Source organism: Cyclopterus lumpus, chromosome 23, assembly GCF_009769545.1.
Source record: "Cyclopterus lumpus isolate fCycLum1 chromosome 23, fCycLum1.pri, whole genome shotgun sequence".
NCBI lineage: Eukaryota > Metazoa > Chordata > Actinopteri > Perciformes > Cyclopteridae > Cyclopterus > Cyclopterus lumpus.
The window spans coordinates 9,145,541-9,161,478 of NC_046988.1; the positions used below are offsets into that span (position 1 = coordinate 9,145,541).

At 39.8% G+C, this 15,938-nt stretch overlaps 1 pseudogene; it reads right to left on the minus strand.

Moving 5' to 3' along the window:
* Window positions 1-2,064: 2,064 nt before the first annotated feature.
* On the minus strand, window positions 2,065-3,048 carry LOC117726513 (annotated as a pseudogene).
* Between the last annotated feature and the right edge of the window lie 12,890 nt (window positions 3,049-15,938).

Sequence of the window (15,938 nt, forward strand, 5' to 3'; positions counted from 1 at the left end):
ATCGCATTTATTATCCATGTCTATCCAAATTGTGAAGAAACTCCCTCAAGGCATTCCAGTGTTATCGCCTTCACGGCCATGACTCTTGTCCGCATAGAGGCATAAAACAACCATAATGCCAGCACAACAAAAACACGTTAACATGAATGCTTTTTCCGCTTTGACTCTATTGCATATTAAGTCATATATGGTCACGTCATATCGTAAAACATGAAATGCAACTTTTGGTGAAGACAGGGATGATCAGTTGCTGTACTGAGTTATAAACTGATCATTCTAATGTGCTTTGAGGTGTGTGTGGTTAATCTGTAGCAGCCCGGCGTCATTTACACATGACATAATCAAGGTAAACACAGGAGACGGTTGTGCATAATGACTTCTTGGCTCTGAAACGGCATATCTTCAATCCGAGGCTTCAGGCTTTGCCCTGCTGTATTCAGATTGTTGCAGGGATGTAACACATATGATTGTATCTGCTGGTTCAGAGAATGATTCATAAAAAGTCACATTCAAAAGCATTACTATTAAGTTCTCAGTTTTGATATGTTGATGTTCTTTTTTAATAAAATCATCAAAGTGGAGGTCAAAACAAAGTTCGTAAGCAAATCTTTAAATGTGGTATTATTACGTTTACGGAAGTACAAATGGTGATTAACTTCCTCCTCCTCTGGTTTTTGAGCATAGCTGACAGAAATGTCAATCAATGGAGAAAAAGCAATTTTTATCGGTAAATCCTCCTTCGTTGAATGTAAAAAATATGTTTATATATCTCCTTAGGAGAAACGTTGTTGGAGGAGCTAATGCTCGTTAATCAGAATATCATAATTACAATAGCAATCTATAAACTTGAGTGCGGCAATTCATATTCACCACCAGCTGTGCGCTTTGACACTCAAGGCCACATTTAGCAGTAGTTCAGCATGAAATCTGGTTGAGAGGTCAGCCGCGTTGCATATGGAATGACTTCCGAGCTGACGAAAGTATTTAAATAAGTATTGCTCTTGTAGTTTCTAGTCTATAGGTTTACGATTGAGCGTTAACAGTTGACGCTGAGAACATACTGCCTGGTATTTAGGATGTTATATATGAATGGTTATTCTTAAAATGTACAACTAGATGTATTTAGTTACTAGTTACCAGTACTTGTCGAGTATTCAAATGAAGTTGCAACACTAATTAGATTACATTTGGATTAGCTGAGTAACATAACTTGAGAGGTTCTACAATGCGTGTAATAGTGGGTTTATTTCCTGGACCGCTGTAAGAGTGCCAAAAGTTAGAGAAGCTGCTACAGGGAACATGGAAGCACTTCGTGAAATGGTATAATTCTCAATCATCTATCAGTGGTAGGTCCAGGGTCCGGATACAACAGTTCTGGGTCCGGACCAGCGTCTGACTTGTAGTGACCCGTGCATAAAGTTCACGTTCGCCAGTTGCGTCTTAACTTAGGAACGTTCTTTTATCGCCTGCTCTCTGGACATGGCATCTTCCTGGTCTAAATATGCCTGATTTTAGCTATCTAGTTGATGGGGCCGTGCTGACCTGCGGGTCGGGTCTCTGTACGATTACCGTCAAAACATTTCCTTCAAAAGGCTGGTGAGTTCTTCTGATTCGCTAAACATCTACACGGATGCGGGCCATCCATCGTTTTTGGGGGTTTACTGGCCTCCCTCTTTTCACAGTTGGATTCCATCAGTTGCATTGAGCGGCGGCAGTAGCATCAACTGACGATCAACGTAGCATAATTCAGGGCAAAGTGGTAGAACAGGGGCTGCTCCTGCGGCTACCACCTAGGCATCGCAGTTATAATTCTGCAGAAATTGCGAGCGTGGTCTATCAACTTCCCTCCTACCTCGACCCTGACGTCAACATCATACTGGTAAATCAAAGATCCTTGAAGTCTTACACTATACGGTAAGTCATGCATATAACTGGTGCTGTCAATTTCACGTCTTGGCTGGCATTATTGACCTGTCATAGTAATTTGGTGTACAGCCGTATCTCATTATGGCTAAGGTTCCTGATCTGCACACTAAAACATCAATGTTTTAGCTAAATAAAGTCTCAATGGGCTTGTGGATTAATTCTTTGTGCAAACCAGGGGTGCAGCTGCATCTGCTCCAGGGTGGCACGACGCCTCGGGTTTATGGCCAAACACATCTGCAATACATTGTGGCAGTCTGAGAGGAGAGAGCAGGCAGAGCAAAGCAAATGTTAGGGTGGAGGCTGCAATGATCGATTGGAAGATGGAAGGGAAGAACTCTGCACATTATTATCATTACAAAACTCAAAAAGATACAGTATCGACAACAGCGTCGTCTCACCATGGGACAGTTCACTGTTGATGCTGATTTTCCTTTGAAGGAACTCGGAGGTGATGAACTGTTTGTGTCCATCCAACAATTCAAAGAGCAGCGTGCCAGACCCTGGTGGGGCCGGCCTTGTATTTCCCAATTAAATAAAACTCTGGAGGAGCGTACACAGAGGTTCCTACAAGACACAGACACATTGATGGAGACGGAAAGAAACAAAGGATGAGTGTATGATTCAAATAAAAGTCCGTCCAGAGATCAACAGACGGAGCAGAAGCCAGACGGCGACCAGAGAAGTCTGTGTAGGAGTATGGTATCTTCCTCACAAAGCAGCCACATCCAAAGTCTATGATCCGCACTCGAGGGATACCGGAGTTGGTTTCGAGGAGGACATTTTCTTAATGTCGCGAAGGAAGACTTCATCAGAGAGTATTTTGATGGATGTTTCCACCAGCTGCTTCATGATGTCCTGAGAGAGAGAGAAAGAAAAGTAAATCTAAAAGCTTGAAGGGAGCACCAAACACCGACACAGAAGCATGCTCCACCCAGCTTTAACTTGGCCTGGTCTTCAGCAGTTGAAATCCAAGTATGTCAACAGGTCCATACAGGGGACTGGTCCCTCCATGATCAGGATAACCTCCTGATTCAGATCATACCAATCTATTAATGACACAGCGGCAAATTTCCCCAAAGACGCCAGTCCACTTGCTGCTCTCAACACGAGGATCGCCTCCATGGGGCCAAGTTTGAGCTCCTTTACAAGACCTGGAGGAAACAATATACAGAACTAAATGAGTGTTTGAACAGATGTGGTGGTGTGTCCCTCATCAAGCAAAAAGTAACTAGAAAAGAAAAAAGTTCAACAATATTAACAATCGGTGCTGAGACATCACTCACCGATGGTCGACCCTCCACATCCACTCTGAGGATGCGTTTAATGGCCACCTACAGGACAGAATCAGCAGTACTTTGGTTAGTGCACGGAGCAATCAGTGTGTGATGTGAGAATACAAACGTAATACTTACTGTTAAATTATCAGTTTTTCTTTCTCCAGCACACACTGATCCAAAGCCCCCTTCCCTGAGCATTTCAAGCTGCAGGTATGCATCCTCAAATTTGGCTACACACACACAAATACAAAATCTGTGAGGAACGTCTGACCTTAACCTCTGTTGAAACTAAAGCTAGACACTATGGTTGAAATCAGAGCTTTTTAACCTGCAGGTTATTCAAACTGTCCCTTCTATATTACAGCCCACAAAGTTTTTAATGTGTAAATCTAAAAGGAATATGTTCCTGTTTTGGGAACTACAATTCCTTGCTTTTCTGCTGAAAGGCAAATATCAAAACCACTCTTGTGTCTGTGCGATAAATATGAAGCCAGCACCATTAGCACATTAGCTTAGTTCCTGACTGTAAGCATTGGGGGAAAAAGGGGGGGAAATACAATCAAAACACAAGATAAAAGGACTTAATAAGAGGCATATGCCTCTCTTCACTTCCTATTATTGGAGGCACCGCCAGTTATTTAAATTATCAGAATACGAGAGTAACGGTTGTAAGAATCATTATATTAATTTATAAGAACAGGTCCCGTTGTAAAATAATGCAAAGAGGGATCAAAATGGTGAAATGAAGACGAAAAAACAAACATGAGGACTTAGGGTTGTATTGCAAAAAAAACACACAATGATCTGTTCTCTAAATTATTATGCAGTTCAGTGATGAAGATGTTGATTATGTGCTGAAAGATGAGGACTGGTTTGTATGAAACACAATGTATAGCAAAAATGCATATTTCTGAGAGACCTGACTTTTATAAGAATATTGCATTTGTATCTCCCTGTGTGTTTTGTTATTGGTAAAAAAAATAATGACACTATTGAAAAACAATAACTATACTCTGAAACAAAAAAATACATTCAAAATGTTTTTTTGTTGCTTCTGTACTTTAGAGCTATGCACACCAAATCGCCAAACTGTCAAGTAGTTAGAGTGAATAGGAATGAAATACCTAAACCTGAATGACACAATAGGTTCAACCGTGAGATGGATGTCCTCAACGCATGTAATATTAAAGACTCCCTCTCTGTATCCTGTCAGTGTGTGAAGTGGTGGACTTTTTCTAGCTAGATGAAAAGATTAAAAGTAATACACCTGTGTCTGTCTTTACTGCTACAGTGAGTGGAGAGCCTCTCTCTTTCAGAGGTCCAGAGGATACTTACAGAGGAAAACCCCTCAGGTTATGCATTTGTACAGGTGGACTATCACCGATGTAGTCCAGCCAATGTCTGTGTTTCCTCACTGCTCCAAACAAGCATCATCTTTAAGCGGAGAGCAGTCCAGACATGTCCCTAAAGATCATGTCCCTAACCCTGGACACTGACAGTCAACGAGAATATTACTTTGGAAGAAAGAAATGACTGAGACTCAAATGTAAAGGATCCAGCCAATCGACGTGAGTTTGACATGATGCTTATTTATTTACACAAATGTCAGACCCCAGGACAAGGGTTAGGGTTGGGAAGACATATTACCTGGCTTAACGGGAATCTTCCAGTTTTCTATAAATATAAATGACAATTTCTCATTTCCCGGAAGAACTTTACCCGGTCTAGAGTGATGCAGTAGTTCCCGACTATGCGACCCGACTCTGCCTGTCCTGCGGGCTGAAAGTGACCCTTACTATTCTGTTCAAACCTAAATCCTCTGAATTTAGCAGTGTTAACTACTTGGATTGTTTAATCTACAACAATGCATCATAATCATCTTTAAGGTCATTGTTTGTCAATATGCTGTCCTGTGCTAACCACCTCTAATATGTCAACTTTCTATAAGCTCAGAAGAAAAGCCCAGTTTTCAGATTTGGGACAAAGCATTTTTCTGGGTGATATAGCAGTTTTCTTTTAAAATTGTTTTTCTTTTTGGAAGTAGTAGGATTTTTCTCATCCTGGAAAGGAACACATAACAGTTTGGGTGACGGTGGCTCAGCGACTGTGGCTCAGTAGTGAGCCTAATAACACACAGTTTGACTAGAAAACTCAAATTAATTGCAACTGAAATCATGACTGAACACCACTTGTGTTTCAACAATCTAGTTTTGCTCTCTTTCCCTGTCATGATACAGGTTATTGTGTAATTTTGCCAGTAATGAACACCAGGGCACTTTATAACCAGCTGTGATTGGGGAGCATTTGCTGCAAGCATTCAATTGAGAGCTGGGCTGAAATACAAGTAATGCAAGTTTCACTGTGTCCAGTTTGCGGCTGCCATTAATTTGCACAGAAGCTTGACATGATGTACAATATATCCTTTTATATGTCTGTATTTAAGTTTAGCTTTGCATGGAGCCTGAAAGCAGGGGCGTAACAGCTAATCTGGACCCATATCCAATAGTTTAAAAAACACCTAAAAGAACTGTTAAACTAAAGCTCACAAATCAAAATATTATATACTTCCTTTAATGCCACAACAAGTGAAAACGTCATCACTGTGAGGTTGCCAGACAATCAGTGAAGCACCTTGCCAAAAATAGTCTTTGACATAACCCCCCTGAAAAACGAAGCTAACTCTCCCCCTGGATGGAGCCATAGATTTAATACAGAAATGAGAGTCCCGATGATTTTCTAATCTTGCACTCTGCAAGAAAAGGTGCTTTTTCAAAAAGCCAAACATTTGTACAAGCTCTCCTTTTGATATTTCTCCATACTTTTACGCTATGGTACGGATGCAAGATAGGGATAGCGTCTGTGAAAAGAACACGGATACATGCTCTGCCTCAGCCTACTGACTGATGTCTCAGATGTTTGAAATGGAGCAGACGGTGAACACGGCCAGGCTCCCCGGGGTTCGGCAGATTGGTCCAAGCTGAAGGATCAGATAGCCATGTGCTGGATCAGCCTCTCTTCCAACAAAGAGCAAACTGTCTGAGGACGAGTCAGGCTTCTCCAAATAGTCGGTCATCGGGGGGCACATCAAAGGGACTTCTGAGACTTCATTAGACTGAATATTCTCTCCATGCAAACACACAGCTGACCAAAACACAACAGGTTAGCAGGGCCTGTATTTGAAAAGCATTTGCAATTCAAATCGATGTCTTGCATGTTCACTCAATTTAATGAGGTCCACATTTGTTGGAGTAGTTTAGTTTGTGAACTGTTGCGTGAGCTGCCAGGCCAGCAGACTCAGGTTTCTTATCCTATATGATATGTCTAATAGCACAACTTGACCTCTGGACTGCAAGGTTAGCTGTTACTTAAGAATAGGATTGCTGATACACTTCCGTCTTTGAACTGCTGGCAGGGCTGAATGGATCAGCCTGTGCAACCAATGCAGAATTTTGTGGTCAGTGCACAGTGTAAGTTAGGAGTATATACATAATAGTATTGATGAGAATGCATGTGTTTAGAGCAGGTGTGAAGATGTGACAGCAGACATTGATGTTGATCTTTTTGGTTGTGTGTAGGGATATAACACTTCATAACACTTTCCCACTTAAAACATGATTTTGATTTATTACACTTGGGTTTTATTTTGGGAATTTGTCCATGGTTCTTATAGGTAATGATAAAATAGTTTATTAATCGAATCTGGGATTGTCATTTTAGACAAATCAGATGGGGCAACATAATATACTAGCAGTCAGATGATCATAAAGTTGTGAAATGAATTCAAGATACACTTACTGGTTTGTTCTGGAACGTTTTACCTTTTGATAAGGGGTCTTTTAAATGTGTCCCCAGTACTTGTATACTATATTATACATGCTGACTCAAAACTTGAGCTTAACAGTTCATTCTCAAAACAACAGTTGGCAAAACTATTTTCCCTAAATGTAAACTGAGTCTAATTCAATATCTAGCTTTATTCATCTTCATTGTAGCCAACATGGATGAGAAATCCTTAAAAAAAAAGCTCAGAAAACGAAACATTTGATCATCTACAGTTCCATGAAAACTGAGCACTCCCTTAGCTGATGAAGACCGTTTGTTGAATCAATAGCTCAAGATAGGCAACTACGTGGACCTTGACCTTTAAGTGTCAATAGTAAACATACATCACGATTTAGGGACTGCTTCATCATTCCCGACCTATTAGCCTTCATTGTAGCGATGTTGGCGAGTACCCAGATCTCAGCAATTAGTTCACAATACTACAATAAATCACCCACATTGTATTAAACCTGAATTATCGTTTAACCCCAATAACCCTATTTTCCTGCAGTCATCAAGCTACTTTCTGCATTGGTAGTCACTGACAACACCATTTGTTAGGATCCCTGTCTGATGTTAGTGTTGGCTCCCCTCTTTGTTCCCCTCCTGTCCGGTTTGTTGTTATGTGCTTAATGTTTTGCTTTTGTCAGTCTTCAGTCTCCACCTCCGGTTTCCGCCCACTACCACGCCCCTCTCCTTTGGCTCAGCTGGGGCTCGTTGCCCTAAGTGCTGCCAGCTGTTTTAAGGACCATGGCATTCCCTGGCGGGTTGTCAGGTCACTCCGGTCACCAGTCTGGGTCCTTACTGCATGTTGGGAATCACCAGGTCTCTACCGATCCCGTTGGTAGCAAGGACTAGAGTTCGGTTGAGTTGCCCTCTCGGCTCCAGCGAGGGAACACTCGCTTCTGATCAGCTGGACTACTCTGATCATTGTTTTGTTTGTTTTATTCTTTGCTGTTTTTTCCTTCCCGATCCGTTAGGGAAATAAAGATCCTCATTTTGAATCTTAAAGTCTGCTGCGTGAGCGTGCGTTTGGGTCCTCCACACCATACAACCCTAACACCATTGGGGATCGCTACATTGGATTCTGTGACAAATGAAAGGATGAGTTGATGTTGGAAACCCCACATGTACCCAGATGGCCTTTTTGTATCTGTGAGCTATTTTAGTGGCTGAAACTATAAACAATTTCATGCCATCTGCTTTGTGATGTATTTGGTTCCATCTGTTTAATCAAGCATCTCTAGAAGCTTGTTCATGGTCTGCACGAAGGGTGAGAAATGATAATCAGCCATAACATCACACATGTGTAAATCCAAATATTTACTGTATTTTTTATTAAATGTTATCTAAACAGCCAACATTCTCTCTCTCTCTCTCTCTCTCTCTCTCTATATATATATATATATATATATATATATAACCGTAGAGCAACCCTGTCTTCTAAAATGTGCATTTATTTAGTACTAAATTACATTGTGCAAACAAAAGTAATCCTTATCTGGATTTTGTTAAGTTACATTTATTTTGAATGAATGAAACTTTTTATGTACCACCGGAGTCCCAGAGAAGTGGTCAGGGAAGAAGGTGGGACTGTCATCTGCTTCTAACCTTAAACAATAGCTGTCATTGCTTCAAAATAATCATACAAAGCGTATAATGCTGGTGTTACTACAAGCTGATATTGTATCGTAAAATCGGATATTTTTGAGAAAAACTAAAACATTGGATTACTTGTGACACTGGCCTTTAAATACTGCAAAAATAGTCATGACTGATTCAATGTTTTGATATCAGGCATTGTACAGCATTTTGACCTGTGGCTCATATATAAAAAACAATGGCATTGCTTTAAACTCTTCTCTCTCTACTCTTGTATCTGGTAAGACCAATAGTGTCCATCCCTTTATAAATAAATAGTGGTATTAAGTTATCTACTTTCCCAATCACAAGGATCTGCAATTACTGCATCAATGATTCAGGTTCACAAGAACATTAATTATTATTATTATTATTATTTTATATATGACTGCTATTCTACTTTAGTTAACCCTTGTTGCTTTACCACAGTAATTCAGTTTGAAGTTTTCCCTGTCGGCTGCAGCAGTCTTGGGTTGTTTTCTATTTATCTTTTCACCTGAATGTGTCTGTGTAAAACACGCCCGAGTGCTCCTCTCTTTGCCTGTCCCACAGATGATCCAACCAAACCCATTCACAACACTGTGACGCAATCTTGCACACACACGCATGTTACGGACTGGATGGCTAGATATCCAATACACGTACACACGCACACACGCACACACACACACACACACACACACACACACACACACACACACACACAGGTGGCTGGCTAACAAGACAGTTTGACATGTACGAGCAGGTTTTGCTAACCAAAGGGGGTTTCTAACTGACGTTAGGAGAAATCCCACAGTCATTTAACTCTCGGCCTGGCTGTTTTCACACCAGCTCTCTGTAGACTGCTTAACACAAGCTGGGATGTCAGAAGGGAGAGAGGAGAAAGAAAAAAATACCTCTGACTATTGTATGTGTATGGGTCTGTATGCACGTGTATAATATGTCTGCAGAATCTGTCTGTGTATGTGTGTGGAGTGTGCCTCTAATGAGCTGTGTGGCTGATGGTAAAGAGAAGCCTTAAGCATTAAAAGTCCCTGTGTGTTTCTCTGTGTGTCTGTTTGTGAGGGTAAGAATTAGAAATAGGAAAATGAAAACAACAATCGATAAACAAAAGATTTGTCCATAAATTATAGAAATAATCATTTCAAAAAAGGGGAAAATACCATACAATTGTGCAGTGAGAATTATTGTATCCAGTTCTTCATGCTCTTCTTTTAGTTGCCCTTTTTTTTCTTCTTTTACTCACAAATTGCATCATAAATTCGCAAAGTTAACTATTCTTAATTCGTTTGGTACAGGAACACACACACATTTGCTGGACATGTAGGAATTGAAGCATCTCTAATATCAATGTCTAAAAGTAACAGTGGAGTAGTAGTTTGGTGTGTTGACCTATGCATTTTTAATTAAGCAGCATTTTTTTTTACTGTCAATACTAAACCTGTTGGTGGAAACAGTTATCCTTCTCTTTGTGGGTTTTAGTCCTCTTAAGTTCTCTCTAGCTCTAGTCCACAAGGCAAATGAAGTAAATACGGGAACTATTTTGTCTGTTAACAAGGGAGTAGTTTCTCCATTGGCGCTGGTTAATAGCTTTTTTAGCTTTGCTACACATTCATCACAATAATCTGCAGACCTGAGCAATATTTTGGATTCTACATTGCATACACATTTGTTTCTTTGTCTGCTGGTGCGTATGCACTGGTGTTTGTATTTTTGGTGCATGATGGTGTGTGCAGGTGCACGTGTCAGTTGTCCTGTCCGACTTAATTTTCGCGGCTACGTGCCCTACGTGCCCGGATACATTACACAGCAGTCAAGCGGTCTTGACTGGCCAAAGTCAAGGTGACAAGAGTTAGTCTGCGTGTCTGCCGGCATGTTATGTGTATTTCATTCTGTGTGTGTGCGCATGAATTATAACAGAAAGATTGCTAAACGGTTGACAATTTTTGGAGAAAAGAGCGAAGCTCAGCTATCTGACAAGTCTAATTGATGTATTGTTAAGATCTGTCATTGCGCTGTGTTAACTAAATTGCTTGGCAAATTATGTGATTTAGATTCATGGAAATTTCAGGCAGTTTTATAAAGGGAAATAAATAATAATAGAGGGCAATTCCTATACAAAAATGAGGTGAACAAAGAGAAAAAACATGGAGAGAAATATAGATGTACATAAACAGAAAACAGATCAATGGATACAACAAGACAATAAAGAATAAGACAATGGAGTGAAAAGAACAAAAAAGCAAACTCTACAAAAGGAAAATGTACAGAAAGAAAACATAAACATTAATCTTTAGCAAAGTAACCAGCCAGTAGAAACAGGAGAATCAACAGCTAAATACTTTTTCATAGAAACGGAAGACCGGGGGAAAGGACGGATACATTTGAAAAATCAATGTCATGCTCTTAATACAATTTGTGTATGCTCGTCTGCCTTTTGCCGCAAGCTCAGTAATACACTTACCCTCATTTGTCTTTTTTTACGCGGTAATGAGAACAGTATTTAGCATGATCTCACTCGCTCATGCTACCGATTTGACCACTGTCGGGGTTTGTCAGTAATTGTGATTTTCCGATGGGAAATTAACCAAAACTGAGCAGGGAGGGGGGAAGAAATGGGATTGTGGAAGGAAAAGAAGGAATGAGGAAAGACAGGAGGGTGAGAAAAATTATTATTTGAAAGAAGCAAGGAAAATGAAAGAGTAAAACAAATTGAAGAATACATGGCAAAAGACAGATTCCCTTGGTACCCTAAGGTAAAGTTAAAGTCAGCATTCTAAGGAGTCAACAATATATTTAAAATAATTAGTTAAAAAATAACAATATATTGTTGTTTTGAGTTGACACTGGAAAAAATATACATAATGCTCAAGGAAAAATAAGCACAACTGATTAAACTCTCAAAATCTGCTTTGTAAAATCATACAGCTCCAGGTATCCACATACAGCCACCATACGTTTGTCTTCCTTGTTTGCTCAGCAATGCAAAAGCAGCACGCCAAACATGCTCGGTCTGATTGGGGCTTAAAACCTGACATGGATGTCAGGTGGCATTATTATAGAGCGAGAATGTCTATGTCAGGTGGATGGATGGACTAACAAAACATTGGATTTTAACACATCGCTGTTTGCTTTGTTTAATACCTATAGTCAGCATTGTTGTTTTTTTAGCATAACTATAATCCTTCCATAACCTTTATCACATTTGTATCGCATCCATTATAAGAACCTTATTAATTTTAACCAAAACCACATTTACCTAAAATTAACAAAGTACCTATTTAATTGAATAAACTACCTGTTTAATCAATAAAGTAGTTCCAGCCGTCAAATAAATGTAGTTGAGAAACATACAATATTTCCCTCTGAAATGTAACAGTAGAATCATGATGTAGAATGATATAAATACTCAAGTAATGTACAAATAAGTACACTCCCTTCTTAAGTACTTGAATAAACATACTTAGTTACATTCCACTAGCTGCTTACACTCTACTGAGCAATATATTAATATACTAAACTTGAAAAAAAACAAAAACAGACAGACAATTCCTGACACTTTCAGGAAGAGAGATACTTCAAAGACGAAGAGGCCACACACACACCTGATGCCGAGAAGGCCGTGGGGCATGAACACATTTTGGCACCAGGAAAACAGGAAGAAATGAAAATGGTGTCAAGGCTGCATGACACTGACACATATAAATACTCAGGGCAAAACATCCTCTCAACAAGGATAAATAAAGGATCTCTCTAGACATCGACTCAACCCATGAACCCAGATCACCATGACCAATTTAGATGGAACAAGAGTTTGAGCGTTTGGGGTGTTACGTAAGCAAACGCAGCACCAGAATATGTTTTTCAGTCCTTCTTGTGAAGTTGATAGCATTTTAGTTTTGTGTGAAAAATAAATGTCACAATGGCAATTTTCGGAAACAGTATATCAGTTCCAGAAATTACAATTTTTCCGACGTTTCTTGCCATCGTGATGACATAAAGATGTCAGGACAGAAGGCCTTGAATGTCAGCTAACAAAAAACTGGTACTGTGGTGTGTGAAATTATAGACCAGATCAGTTGTCAAACAATAACACATTTAAAATGTTTCCAAGATTATTTCCTGTTGCAGTGCAACACATCTTTAAAAAGAAGGAAGGGCCATTACGTCACTGAACTCACATTGGCGCTAGCGTTAGCCAATGGTCTCGAAAACGAGGCATAATTAGTGTCACAACAATGTAATAATGAACGCTTGTTCTTTAACGTATTCTTTGTTACAGTGCATGTTAATGACAGAAGTGGACAGGCAGTAAACATGAACCTTGTCGAAACAGTCTATAGTTAAGGTGTTCAAGCATTAATGACAGCTTCTAATCTATGCCGATAATGTTTACAAATGTACACAGAAAGAGCCCAGAGACAAAGAGTGAAGGAAAGCCCAATTCTTCAACCTGAACGATCCAGTCACCCCACCGCAGAAACAACTTAGCAATTGTAAGAGCATTCCTCCTGGAACCAGATCACACAAACACACACTGTAGCCACCCGGGACAAGATTCAGAACTAAAAACAGGAGACTCAGAGACAGTAGTAGTGTAACAAAAAGTGTTCTTTAATAAATAGGATAGGGTTAAGGGGGATGGGGTCAAACTTCAACAAAAGATTCCTCCCGGTCGGGGTCTTTGGCCTTTTCGGTCTCACGCCTGGTGTGAGCCGGTTCCTTGGTCCTGGTGAGTGCACTTGGTTACCTCCTGTCCGATGCAGCTCCTCTCCAGCGGTCCAGGAGATCCTCATCATCTCCTGTTCAGTTTGTCTGCCCTGCTGCTTCCCAGCTCCGAGAAGACATGCTTCCTCTAATCACGTGATGGGCTGCAGGTGTGACCAATGCCATGTGCTGATTGGCTGCAGCACCTGCACTAGGAAGTACACTGTCTGCTTCGCTTTTCCCCCTGGTTTGCCACAACACACACACACACACACACACATTAGCACTATTTGCCCCTTGACTCAGCATTTCTTCACTAACAGAGAGGCAGAGAGACGAATGCTCACAACAAAAGCCTGTTATTGATTCGACTCCTGCTGAATCAAATGCATAAAGCGGGCAGAGAAAGACAATTTGTAAAACAAACAATGATTTTCCAGTTAGTCTTAAAAACTCACACAAAAATCAGATTGAACCACACAATTTCTTGCAAACACTGGTCAATTATATTGAATACTCATATGCACCTTATTGCTATTCTTTGATAATTAGGAATGCTGTCACATTAGTGTGTAGGGTGATCGATTGATAGATTGCTGCATAGTTTCAGTTGATCAGTAGATGGCTTGTAAAATAATGCCAAATGCTTACAAAATCACAACAGTAAGTGGTTTGAGAGCCAACATGCTTTTTGTTGGATGTCTGGGTGTTCTACAAACACTTATTTTCTTTTAAATGAGAATTAATGAAAATTAAATGCCACATAACTGCAAAATATGTTTGTCGTTTAAACTAATCCTATGTTAGACACGGAATTACTATTAACTATAGAAAAGCAACACAATGAGAAATCACATAAACACAGGGACCACAAAATATAACAAAGAACTACAGGGATTGGAGTGCTCTGACTGATGGTCAGAAAAGCTGAACAATTGAGTTCAAGTAGTGGGAATGTCCACTAATGTGAGCAGAAAGCCTTTGATGAAGTTAAAAAAAACATTTTATGACCTCGCATAACTTGAATTATTATAGTATTGTTCATGTCAAATACATTCAAAGGTTGTTATGACTTACAGATCTAAAGCTTGATCGATAGCACTCTCCTATTTGTTTATTTAAGGCTATAGCAATTGTATATCTTGTTTATTTAGTTGTAATTTTTTTGGACAGAGCTAGGCTAGCTGTTACTAGTTTTGATGCAAAGAGCTAACTCAAGCCTTATACAGCCATATGTCACTTAATCCCTTTTATCATATAACTCTGAGCGAGAAAGTCAATAAATAAATATCACAAATAAAGCAAACATTCCCTAAAATGTCCTGCTTTTTTATTTAAACTAGAACTCAATGCATGCTAGCCATTACTTATTAACAGGTTAGCACTTAGCATTCACACAGCCATTTGTCACTTTACCAGACAGACACGCATTCAAGCACACAAACTAACTCGTATAGATATCCAGCTTGCAAGCCCACTGTTCATTAATTCAGTCAACTAGACATCGAGCCAGCTAGTCAGTCACACGGGCAGCAGCTCAATCACCCAGATGAGTGCCAGCTAGTCTGTCAACCACGAAGCAGCCCACGTCATTTGGTGGTGAGCCAGGCTTCCAGTCAGCCATCCAGCCAAGAATTATAAAAAGTCACCCAAATATTTTGGCGGGCCAAACATTTCTACTGGATACCAACGAAGGAGGAGAGCGAGCAACAGTCTTGAGGTAAAGCAAGACAGGAGGTGAGAAAACAGAAATGCAGATATAGATAAACAGAGAGGAAAACAAATTATAAACATGCCAGAATACAGTCCACATTCAGCAGCAGAGCCAGCAGATGGTATAGTATTAAACTGCATTTGTTCAATAATGGTTCGGATACAAGAAATTAATATGTCAATGAGAGTGTGTGCGTGTATGTGCATAGGTGTGGTAAGGCATGTGTGGTCCATATATGCAAAATCCCTATAATAATGACTTTCATTGAGTGAATGTTTGAAACAAAATGGATGAGAAAAAGTGACGATTTGAAAACAGACCGGAAAGCTAATAGAGTAATAAACATTATAGTCATATTTCACATTAAAAATGGAACCGAATTAGCAATAATGTGGCTATCATGGTCAGGGACAATAGATGACACAAGATGGCCATTGTTTTATGAGGCACAATGCTGCCAAAAGCACTGTATCATTATTACACACAATGCCAATACACCCATCTGCACACACAAGAGAATACTGTAGAGACTGACAAAAATGATAACCACACACACACTCGCACGCATGCATGCCCGTATGGATATAAAACCTTTGGAATATTAATTTGCTGCCTCGTGATAAGAGATGAAGCCTTTTAGATGGTTAGTTGAAAGCCCATTGTACCAGCAGTACCACCGGGGAGAGGACTTTTGTCTCATAATAAATGATGCCACAAATGTGAATGTGCGTGTCTGTGTACTGATCAAATTAGAAAACTGAATAAATCATGAAAAAGAATATTTTGACAGTTTGATATGGCAACCCGGGGAGCAAGTATAGAGGTGAAATGGTATAGATTAGAATATTTGG